At 34.2% G+C, this 12,702-nt stretch overlaps 1 long non-coding RNA gene across 1 annotated transcript; it reads right to left on the reverse strand.

Moving 5' to 3' along the window:
* Nucleotides 1-1,727: 1,727 nt before the first annotated feature.
* Nucleotides 1,728-9,051, reverse strand: LOC119717754 (uncharacterized). The gene is made up of 2 exons (XR_005267968.2): nt 8,783-9,051; nt 1,728-2,223 (listed from the first exon to the last, which is right to left on the reverse strand). It is a non-coding gene; the product is annotated as an uncharacterized lncRNA (long non-coding RNA).
* Nucleotides 9,052-12,702: the final 3,651 nt, after the last annotated feature.

The raw sequence follows: 12,702 nt of genomic DNA on the forward strand, positions 1-12,702 counted from the left end.
TGAAGAGAAATTCAGGTTGAAAAAAAAATAAAAAATAAAAACAAATAAAAACACACAAGATATCTAGTGACAAACACATAAAATAAATAATTGCAGATAAGACTGGGAAGGGCATAGGTGTACTTCAGAATAGCACTTATTTCCATATAGTGGGATGTGCATGTTTCTGATGAGAAAATTCAGTAATTATTTTTAGATAAAATGCACAAAAGAAAAAGAAAAAAAAGAAAAAAAGCAAATGCTTTATAAGAAAATATGCAGATAAACAGATAAACAGGGAGAATGTAATCTCGACAGAATAATTTCTGGAAGAAATGCATGCAGCTAATGTTGCATACACCATATGCTTCTTACCATTGAAGAGAATGCACCAAAAATATGTGTGGAAGATACATAAGTACCCATGTAAACTTGAAAATATCTTCTTTTAAGATTGAAATGATAATAAAAATAAATACCTTTGTACTTGCTGAAGTTTTGTGACAAATGCAAGACTGAAAAAAATATAAAACAATAATAAATAAATAAAGCTGTAATAAAAAATTACAGTTTTGCAGTTGGAACATATAATTTCTTCTTAGCCACCAATCTAATAGTCTAAATAACTCCTATTAATCCTATCCAGACCATGGTTTAGGCCTTATCTTGTAAATGATCACAAAATGCTTGTATTATTTGTTATATATCAGATTTAGTCTATAATTCCTTGAGATAAAATTCTGTTGTTTATTTAAAACATTGCCAAACCTGTTGCTGTAGTGCCATGGTCAGATTCATAGGGTTACATACCTTCTCTTTCATCTGTAATTGGAGTACTTACTTGCTGTATTTTTTAGCAGGGAAATAATCATTTCTATAAGGAAACTATAAGGAATAAAATGTGTATGTTAACACTTCATGGCATATTTAGTACTGTTTTTCAACTCTTATCACATAGTAATTAGTTATCATTTTGGTGGTATTTTATTTCCATAGCTAGACAGAATTCTCTATCTGTGAGTTAGCATTATTTTGACAGGTAGCAAATGACAGTATGTTTTAATATTAAATGTCATAATATTTAAGTCATGCTTGTAGCACCTGCATCACATAAAAAGTTTATTACAAATATGTTTCAGTGCAAACAAACAAAATAGTTTATTTCACTAAAGCTGTGTCTAAAAGTGAACTTCAATGAAGAAAAATAGATTACAGGCAAAGGCCATCTCTAAAGTGTTCACATAATTATCCATTTAAATAAAGATATCACTTACATGCTTTGCTCAAACAAACATCATGTCTTTTTTCCTACCCACGTTTCTATAATTCCAAAGTTTTCCCTGTCCAGTGTCAGGTATTACAGCTGCTATTTTTGTAGTTTTAGAGACTGTTCAAAATGAAGACTGTTGGGTGAAAGATATCTACAAAATAAAATATAAGCCAGACAGCTGCTATAAATGTGTATGGAAGAAAATGGAGCCCCTTTCCTTTGCACCATGTAAGGACCTAGCATTTTGTTCTCTTGGCAAGACATCAAAAAATTTCCTTCCTGTGACTCATCTGCAACCTGCAAGAGGAATGTCTCAGAAACACGTGCCTTCTTCCAAATATTCACGTCTCACTCTTATATAAATAAAACTTCCCATAAAAGAAAAATTATGTCTTGGGGAGTAATGCATATTCAAAATAAATGTATCTCTGAAATTTTTTTTAGAAAAGTAAAACTAGCCAAAGAGCCACTCTATAACTTGTTGCAAAAATTAACCTTTTATTTAAGATTATGGACTTTGATCTACAGCCGTTACTTACATGAATAACTTCTCTGTGAGTGAGATCCACAATGGCATTTCACAGGGTTTTACTAAGTAAAAGCAGTTGAGCTGAAACCTAGCTGTAAGAAACATGTTCTTTTAAATTAAAATGTGTTTTTATAGGGGAAGAATAGCCAATAAATTCCAATTAAAGTTAATTCTTTTAAAAACTCGAATGTCTGTTGTAATAAAAGCTTCAATGAAAATAAAAAGTACCAAGTACTTGAGGGTTCAAATGCTAGGTATATTTCCAGATAACTAGGCAATCCATACCAAGATATGTCTGAGGAAGATTGTATTTTTCTAATCTTTCCAGAAGCCTTCTCCAAAATGGGCAAGAGACTTGAAATCAGGCTGTTCTGCCAGGCATCCAAACAAATTATCCTGATCTTGATTATGCAGATTTTCCTGGACTCAAAGAAAATATTTACTTCTTGAAAAAAAAAAAAAAAAAAAAAAAGAAAGAAAAAAAAAGTTGTGCATTATAACATTATATCAGATTTCAGCCCTGGTTAGAGGTTTCATATAAGTTTGGACATTTAAAGGACAGGGAAATACTATTTACATGCCATCACCTAATAGTTCAATTTTTCCAAACTAATTGCTGAAGGTTTCAGATTATATTTTTTTCCAAGACAACTTGTTTTTCCACTCTCTAGAACCTGTTCGTTGATTCTAATAAACTTTGGATTAGATTAGTGCATGGTTTGTGGCCTTGGATTGAGAAGCAGCAGTACTTACTAGAAGCTTGCTTCACCCCACAGTAGAAAGTATCCTACAGCACTAGAGTAGCCTGAAAGGGAAATCTCCTCTCTGCGGGTGATGACATTCAAAACCCATCTATTTGTGCTGGGAAATCAGGATTTTTCTCCTTTACAAACACAGCAGTATGGCCCATGCTCCTGCAATTTTTCTTCCTGTAATTTCTTTCCCATATGCAGATGGTTCAGGTTACAGATGGGTGCTGGAGAGTGAGGCTGAACAGGACAGCTGTTGCTTCATATCACTCTTGCTATGATCCTTCATGTTTGTCATTTTTATGTCAATGTCTATTTGGTTTGTTTGGTTCGGGTTTTTTAAACATTTTGTTCAGTGGAAAAACAAGGAGGAAGGGAGGGCTGGCCAGCTGGCAAATGAGACAGAGCTTGAGAGAGAGAGGAAAGAATCGGGGCAATCACACTCTACTGAATTTTAATGGTGGGTTGGAGATTTTGTGGTTATATACTTAAGTAGTTAGCAATAAATCCGAGTAGGGTGATGTATGTAATGCCAAATTTAAGCTAACATTTTACATTCATACTCTTTCTTTTCATCTTTTGAATTGTTTACTATTCTCAAAACACAGACCAAAGTAATCACCGAAACAATTACAGAGAACATGAAATGTGGGTTGGGTGTGTGTTATGTGTGGTGGGGAGAGGTACAAATGTTCTTACAGAGGAGAATTTGGTCTAAAGAAGCACTATGGATTTAGCATGGTATGGTTTTGAAAACAAAGAAGGGCAACCCTACATAACCAATATCACTGTGGAGAATTTTAAAATCAAATACCTATGTCCTAAGAATAATTTAATACCTGTACAGTGTACAGGACTGAAATAACCATGTCTCAAAGCTCATCCAAGTTATTAAACTTCATCTTCTTTCTTCTGTATAGTTCCTCTGACAAGACATGGTTTGATACTGATAAGCTGGAATTTTTTTCTGGACTTGTCCAAAACAAGTGAATGTCAATGGGAAAACTTTCGTCTATGGTGTTGGGGAAGTCAGAATATGATGTAAGATAAAATTCAAGGCTTGATTTTGGGATCCTTAGAGAGTACACAATTTACCCAAACAAACCATCTCCTTCAATTAGTAAAGAATGAGTGAAAACAGCAAACATTCTCTGATATACTCTATCAAGGCTGCTTTAGACTGGGAGTGCAACTAACATTACTGCCATGGGTAACTGTGATATGGCTGTTCTTTATGAAACTGAGATTTAATCCTTATTGGCAGAGACGTTTTGGGGGCTGAAAAATATTCTTTTAAGGATGGATTTCCTTTATATTTACTAATGTGAAAAAAATAAAATAATTTTACTATGGACTATGTTGCATCAGCTTGTGTACATGATGCCTACTTTGTGGGAGTCCCAAAAAGTATGGTTCTACTTTTCATAGGCAGCTTCTCATTCACAATTAGTCACAGGCACAGACATTATCCAACCAACTGCCCTCAAAGGTACAGTAAACAGATAGCTAAACCCAAGTTTTCTATGTTCAAATTAAAAAATGTTAGGAAAACAAAGAAAAAAATAAACAAAGAAAAAAAATAAAGAAAGAAAGAAGAAAGAATTCAATGCAAAAAATAAAACTGTATGCAGATATCAGGACCAGATTATGCCTTCTCTTTCTCTCTCTCTCTTTTTTTTTTTTTCCTCATCAATTAGTACCACTTATTTTAATGGGATTGGTTTCTAGAGGGCTACTGCTGGTAGGGAAGTAAGATTCAGGAAGACAGCTCTGTGTGAACAATAACCCAAGCACCCATTTAACGTTAAGGACTACTTTAGGGCCCTAGAAGTTAATAGCTTTAAGCATTTGGTCAAAGTTAAGTATATGCTTAAAGGTTTCCTTGAATTACAAATCAAACCTTTGAACTTCAGTTTTGCTTACACTGGGTATTATTTTGGTGTTAGATTCATTTTAGGAAGATAGGAAAATAACAGTCATTCAAAATGATATCTTTTTTCAATTAAATGTTACCCATACAGTATATTCAGCACATCACCAATAAACATTTTTCTTCTTAATGTATATTTGACTGTATAAAACCCATTAAATGGAACTAAGCATACAGCTGTTTCAATTAGATTTTCTGGTTCTCTAATTCAAGCAAAAGAGCTTGAAGTTAAAAGAAAAATATATAACATCTTATTATCGACCTTAGTTTTCTATCAGTTTTAACTATGTTTTTGGTTGAGGCTTAGTTTTTACTTTGTGTAACATGATGACTTATCATGAGAAGTCTCCACTTCATCCAGAATTTCACCTGGGGCACCTGTGCACCTTTTCTGGCAACACTACATGACCTGGTGAATTAGGACGAATTTGGTGGCAGGGTCCCATTCAGAGACCTGACACCAGTGGATGTTTTCCATTCACTGCCAGCACAGGGCTGTAGAAAATGGCATGGAGAAGCTACCAGTTGTCATAGATAATAAGATACAGATAATTTATCCTTACTCAACAGCAGTTAAAGCAAAATAAGCAAGAAAGCCTCATAAATCTTTGCATTGGCTGAGTCCCAGAAGGCAGCTCAGCACCACCCAGGTGGGCCTGGGGAGAGGATCAGGGAGGAAAAAGTGCAAGAACACGTAGGTTGAGATAAGGACAGTTCACTAGGTAAAACAAAAGCTGAGTGCATGTGCAAAGCAGAATCAGGAACCTATTTGTTGCTCCTATTGGCAGGCAGGTGTCCAGCCACTCCCAGGAAAGCGGGGTTTATACTTGTAAGCAACAGGTTTTCCTCATAATGCAGAGCACTGTAATATGGAGAATCATTGAGGCCAATTTCTGTTTTAAAACCTGCTAAATTAGAAATGTGTCCACAAAATTAAATTTATCTCTGCAAGTCAAACCTAGATATTAGCAGGAAGTCAGACTTCAATTATCTCTAACTACAACCTTTCCAAGTCCCTATAATAACAGTTGTGTTATCTCATATTAATATTAGATATGTATTGTTATTCTAATAACTAATTATAGGACTCATAATGCTAATGATGGCAATTTAGTTTGTAAACCCATCTGTTCACTTTACCAGAGTTGTTTATTTTCTTTCCTGCTTTCAAAATACTCTTGATTTGTAATTAATCATGCATTTTGACTTTTTTAATTAGAGATTTGCAGGTTTGGGGGAAATAAAATAGAAGGAATGAACAGCAACTGGGATGGTATTGCAAAGAGCAAAGAGCTGGATTTCTGTGTCAAATCAATGTGATTTCAAGTGACCATTGGAAGAGTTGAGTAACTTCTGTCATAAAGAATTAGTTGATATTTTGCCATTATAAAGTATTATTGGAGAAGACTGGACAAATATTTCTGCTCTTTACATATGCAATTCTGAAGTAGTCTATGAGTATGTTATATACCGCATTTTCATTTCAGCAGAATTGACATTCATACTTATTGGCAGTGCCTGATGACTTGGGCCATTCCTTTGCAGGCTGGACCTGCTGAAACACTGCACAGGGAAGTGATCTAGGAAAGGCAAAATGTAGTCCATTGAAGATCCTAAAGTGCTGAAACATATTTTGTGTAATAAGTAAGTGTAGGTGCTCATGTATTTCCTTGTCTATTCTCCAAAATTCTGTATTCTGCTATGACTCCTATCCATGACAGATCAAGTATTTGCTCTTTTTTTTTTTTTTGTCTTGTGGAAGCTTATTTTCACAATTTCTTATAGGACAAAATTATAATTTAATTATAATATATATATATATATTTAATTTAATTATAATTTTTAAAGATGTTCAGAGCCTAACATTCTCATTTTCTCTTACACTCCTGTTCATTAGCTGTATGTTGAGGAACAGAAGAATAATATAAGCACTTTTTAGAAAACTGAAGTTACAGAGAAGTAAAAAGCTAGAAGGGCAGATGAAGGTCTTCCCTAAGTCCCACCTCAGGGAAATTAAAGTTTTCCTTTCAGTGTGTATTTGCAACTGCAGTCCCAGACTTTCCTGAAGAAAGGTCAGCATTTAGTTCAGTACTCTTTGGTCACTTGTATAACACTGCCCAAAATATCATAATGAGATCACCCAAGAAAAAATATTGTTTCTCTGCATTGATACTTGCTTCTTCAATTAATGTGAAGCACCATTTCTCAGGAATCAAGAAGATAAAATAGGACAAATTCAAATCATGGCACAAAACATTTATGATGTCTCCATTGGAGTCAGACTTTCAGCCATTGTAGACAAAAGACTCCTTTAAACTTAAAGATTGATACAAAGTCTGTTGTTTATGTCATTAAAGTTTTGTCCCTTTCATTTGGGATCTTTAAACTTAAAATTACCTTTTTTGGTGTTGTATTTCTTGGGTTTAATATTCAGAAGGCAAAGGTGGCTAAAACAATTAGCTGTCTGATGGAGAAAGTTTCCATTGAACTCCAAGAATAATTAGGTTATTCTATCTTGGATGCATTTTGGTATCCCATATGAGCATTGAAATAAATTGAAGGTAATGGAAACATTCAGTTTCTATGGTTTTATGCATTTTACTTGTATATTATTTGTAAAGCTGTAATGCGATTTGAAATCTTCTTTCTGATACCGTTTTTTCTCTTTAGTATATGTTTTCCCTACTTCTCAATAAGTGACAAGTTAAGTATTCTCAAACTTAATTCTCTTCTCAGTGGAAAAGAAAAGCAACAGGATCTGTATTAAGGCTTTTTGTTTGTTTTGGTTTGTTTTGGGTTTATATTTCTTTTCCTATTTATGTTCTTCTCATTTGCTAGTTTCTACAGGTTTTATAAACTAATATTTTTTATTCTCTGTTTTCTACGGTGTGCAGCTATTCCTGTAAAGACCAAGAATTTCACCCATATAAATAAAGTCTCAATCTATATTTTTGTTCTGTTAAATTTTAAATGTATAAGTATTTATCTGATTAATTGAAATTCACCACCTGCAATAGAAGACATGAGAGTGCTGTTTTTCATGGCCTTTTTATACAACAGCCACTGTGTTATGCTAAGTTTGAGTTTTGTGTGGTGGCTTTTATAGTTTCTTTCTTGACAGCAGAATATGTACTGCTGATCATGATGCAAAAAAAAATTAGTAAGAAAAAAATGATTTTTTTTTTTTTTTAATTAAAGAAGGCAAGATGCATACCCTTTGTTCCGTTTTTTTGTTTGTTTGTTTGCTTTTTTGTTGTTAGACAACGTTATGATCAGAAATGTTTGCTTTTGTCTGAGAACTGGATTGAGACCTTAGTCTACATTCCTTTGTTTCAGCATAGGATCAAAGCAATAGGTTTTCTATTTGCTACAGATCTTTTATCCATGGTGCAATGTGAAACATCAAACAAATCTCATTTGTTTTCAGCTAACACATACATAAAGAGACCAAGCCGTTGTAATTACATGCACGTAATCAAACTGAATTCATTTGGAGTTTTGTCTGCACAAGTAAAGCACATTTGTACCTGCAATGTTCACAACTAATGCCTGATTATATATACTGATGAGTGTTGGCTATGACACGTTAAACACCTTTAGGACAGATGTTTTTATTTTATGAACATTTTTCAGTACCAAACACCCAGCCCAAGTTGCTGCACTGGGTGGTGAAGGAAGCATGTTTTATTTATTTAGCTGTCTTTGCTATGAACAGCTTTCCACAGAAACATCATCTATTGTTTGGTTCTACTCCTCTGACTATCTGTGCTGCTAATCAGGATTTCCAAATGCTAAGTGTTAACACACAAAGCTTGGAGTTGAGAAATTCTGACTGTCATCACCAAGGGATTAAACACAGATTTATTCAGGTAACACAACAAATATTACTCTATGAGGTTTAAAACAAGTCATGCATCTAAATTATCAGACCTTCCCTGCATAGCAAAACAACCTTCTTGTGCACTGCCTTATAGATTGCATTGTTGGCCAAAATACTTCATTGTAACTTTTTTCTTTTTTTTTTTTCTTTATTTTTTTTCCCAGTCTTTTAAAAATATATGCATTGAAATGATATTATTGATATAAATTTAAAAAGATATTATTTTTGGTAAGTTACCAAATTACCAGGAGCAAATTAGCTCCTGGTGCACCCCTAGCCTTCTCACTGGCAGGGCAGCACAAGAAGCAGAAAAATCCTTGGCTCTGTAGCTCTGAGCATTGCTCAGCAACAACTAAACTGTTAGTGTATTATCGGCATTATTTTCATCCTAAATCCAAAACACAGCACTATACCAGCCACTGAAGAAAATTAACTTTATACTAACCAAAACCAAGACACAACTGCCAAAGACTGTGTGATATCTGAAGAGATGGTGAGCCACTGGGTGAGCATCAGAAGTTCCGGAGCAAATGTATCGGGACACCACATCGACTGATTTTTGGCTTCCAAGAAAATAGAAAAAAACGGTATAAGTGCTGTATTGCTGACAGGTAAGCTATGCATATTGCACCCCTTACAGCCTAATCTTGCCTGGGTGACTTTCCTAATTTTGAAGCCCCAGAGCTTCAAAACAGTGAACACTTCAATTGCATATAAGAGATGATCAGCTTTTTGAACAATTTATAGCTAAGGTAACAAGTTCTGAAATACACAGCTCATTTAATTTTGAAAAAAGGGTCTAGTTTAATTATTTATGCTGTATAAATCATGAGATTCTAACAGTCCGAAACATTATGATATTAAATCTTTGCAAAGAGACAGGAGGTGAAGGGAGAGACTCTTTTGTGTGAGTTATAAAGAGTGAGGATTAGCAAAATGTGGATTAGTAAGGGTCTGCTGCACTCAATACAGAATTTAGGCAGAATTATTTGCTGTTAGTATTACTTGCTTTCCGCTTATTAAAATTAACTCTACGGGTTAGTAAATAATAGAAAATGTATTTGATGAAAGAAATGCTAATTTCTCTTCTAAGAACATTACTTGAAATTATTTAACAAATTCCATTTACTATTATCCATTAATAAACAGTAGGAAACATTCAATAGCTAATAGGACATGTTCGAACCTTGATGAAGCACTTGAAGCAGCTGGATTGTATTTTGGGTTTCATCATTAAATGTTTTGTATCTCTATTCAGTTTTGTTTGAAATAAATTTCATGCAGATAAATGTTGTGGGAAAGAAGAAACACTTTTTGTCCCGAGCTTCTGAGCTGAGCACTTGGTTGACAGTTAGCACTAAGACAAATGAGAGAGTGCTATGCTCAAATATGTAAGGTCTATTAAATGAAAAATTAGGCTGAAGTCTGACAGCCAAGGGAAAAGTCCATTTCTATTCCCCATGAAAATCAGAGGAAGTCCAGAAAAGTACTCATGGAGGTGAATGTGCAGTGGGGACTGTGAGATGCTATGTGCTACAGCAGGAAAAGCACTGCCAAGGTCCTTCATAATTACCAGGAAGTGATAAACCTGCATGTGATGTGACATGGTAATGGGGAAAAACTGGGTCAAATAGGAATTGACCATTCTGTTTTATGGGAGGCATAGAAATCTGGCACCAGAGACAACCAGCTATTATTGTTGTACCTAAATCTTCAAATCTTTCAGGAGAATTACTGAGCAAACATTTGTCAACATGATTCTGTTCCTGTTTTGTTACCTCTATCCTTTATTGCTTCCATTTAATTACAGGGTAATCACTGCTGAAGTTTATGTTCCTGTCAGTTGTTTTGCTTCTGTAGGAATATCCATCAGCAGCCCAGAAATCTCAGACAGTCTCAAACGTCAGCTTACACCTATTTTTCATTTTGACATGGTTTATAGCAAATGTCATTACAAGATTGCATTTAAGCTTCTGGTGACAGCATGTCATTGTTCAATTAAGTTTTTAGACACCTCTTCTAATTGTATATTTCAGCACTTCATATTCCTATGATTGCTGCTCCTTCCTTGCCTTCCCCAGTTGTTTAAAAGGCGGTAAAATCTCTCTCCTTACCTCAAAATGCGAAGATTGTGTTGATTTTATTTTGTAAATGTAATATTCGATTTACACTCACAAAATTTGCAGGTTGACAAGTCCACACAATACAAAACTTTCTCGTGAATCTGAGGGACAGGGTAATTTATACATTGCTGGAAAATTGCAGCAATGATATTTCCCCACAAGATGCTGTTTGGGGGAAATTCCTGTATGGATAAAGGCACATTTCAATCACTCTTGTAATGATGCCCTTGACTGCTCTGCTGAAGTACTCATAAACCATTCCAGTCTCAAGGTTTTCTTTCAGGTAGATGTTAAATGTTAATCAGTAAATGGGTAGATAAGGTGTCCTACTGTCATGAGATTTCTTGATGCAGCAACATAAACAAGGAGGTGCAAAGAAGCTGATACCAGATGGATCATCTCTCTCATCCACCTGATGAAGACAAACAAAAACTCCATACAGGCAGTCTGAGACAGTTAATAGCACTGTTGTAGTTCTCATTACAGGTTCAAATGAGTTATTGGTTAGCATACAAAAGCAATGTCTGACAAGGATTTAGCATACAAAGGATTTAAAGAAATACTCTTGTTTTCTGGTATGATCTTTGTGATAGTAACACAGCCACAAACACCTTATAAAAAAAAAAAATAAAAAACACAGAATTTTGCATGCAAAATATTAAAAAAACTTGATGAGAAAATATATTTTCCAACAACATTACTTAGTTACTTACTACAAACTGACAAATGCATGTGCAAAAAAATGTCTTCTCAGAGGGTAACATTTTATGTGAATTATTTAATTACATTTCTGGAGATTAGGCAGGTTTTTTTCCTATTAAAGAAAGAAATAAGAACCTAAGTTAAATCTTTGTATGTGTGGAATATATCTAGATATTTATTCTTATCCCTTCTTGTATTTTCCTTTTGCCATTCTCTTTCTATTTTTCTAACCACCTTCTCTTCCTAATTGTATTCGCATTCTTTCTGTGTATTAGATAATTTTATATTTTCTTTAAAAGCAGCATCAATCTATTTCAATAGTGTGAAGTCCATTTTCTTTTTAAGTTTTGTTAGCCTGAGTTATTTTTCATCTCGTACAAGTCATTATATCTTCAGAGATTTTGTTATCTCTGAGCTCATATACACCAAGATAAGATTTGAGATCCTTTCTTCTTCTTTCTTTTTTTTTTTTTTTCCCTTTTACTATGTTCTTTTTTATTTTTTTCCCCTCATATGGTCTTTGGGTTAGCAAACGAAATCTTCCTTTGTAGTGGAAAGTGTCTGACTCATCCAAGTACATCTTAATAGATAATAATATTGCCTGTGGCCAGGATTTTCAAAGATAGGTAAATTACACACCTATCTATCTCCCATCAGCTTTCATAGGATCCTTCATGACCTTTGAAGAAAACTGAATGTTCATTAATTTTGATTTTCTTCCATTTAGAGTTTGTATTACTCTTATAATAACTACCTCAGACACCAAAGAAAGAAAAAGTGAAGAGCAAATGTTTGTTTAAAGAAAGGTAAGTGAGCAAGGGAGCCACAGGCCAGGGAACAAATGAGTTCCTTCCTGAGCGAGAACAGAGGAATAAAAAAGATTACAAACATCAGTAGCTGAAACTCTCATAACAGTGGAAATTATTAAGGGAAGAAATCTAGGCAGAGAATTTGTGTTCATCTAATCACAGACTTTTTGGAAAAATCTAACAAAAGTCAATATGTAAAAAAAAATAAAATAAAAAAGGAAGCTGAAAACAGTTGTTTTCATGATTTAATAGAATGCAGTCTCAACAGCAGAATTTGTTAGTTGTTAAGTTGTTTAGGAATATTAAAGGTTTTTCATTACTTGAATTCTCTAAGTCAATGTTAAACACTTTCATGAAAGATAAGTTGTAGCTCAGCAGCATGATGGATGTGGTGATACAAAGCCTGAAACCTTTTGGCTGTGCTGTTTGGAGGTCAGACCAGAAACTCTTATAGAACTCTGTAGTCACAAAGTATTTTCATTCAACCATTTTAGTGTTACATACATATTTAAGAAAGAATACCTTTGTACAAATGAAAAATGAAAAAGAAATTTTTACCAGCTTTGACCAGATCTACACAACTGTTCCAAGGAGAATAAATAAATAAAATAAACGTGAGAAACCCTCTGCACTTTCCTCATGCTTATCATGTTCCTCAAGGCAAGGCAGAGGAAGAAATAAATAAAGTGATAGCTTGGGGGAAGTATCTCTGGAGAACATGGCATTGTCAT

Source organism: Anas platyrhynchos, chromosome 9 (assembly GCF_047663525.1).
Source record: "Anas platyrhynchos isolate ZD024472 breed Pekin duck chromosome 9, IASCAAS_PekinDuck_T2T, whole genome shotgun sequence".
NCBI lineage: Eukaryota > Metazoa > Chordata > Aves > Anseriformes > Anatidae > Anas > Anas platyrhynchos.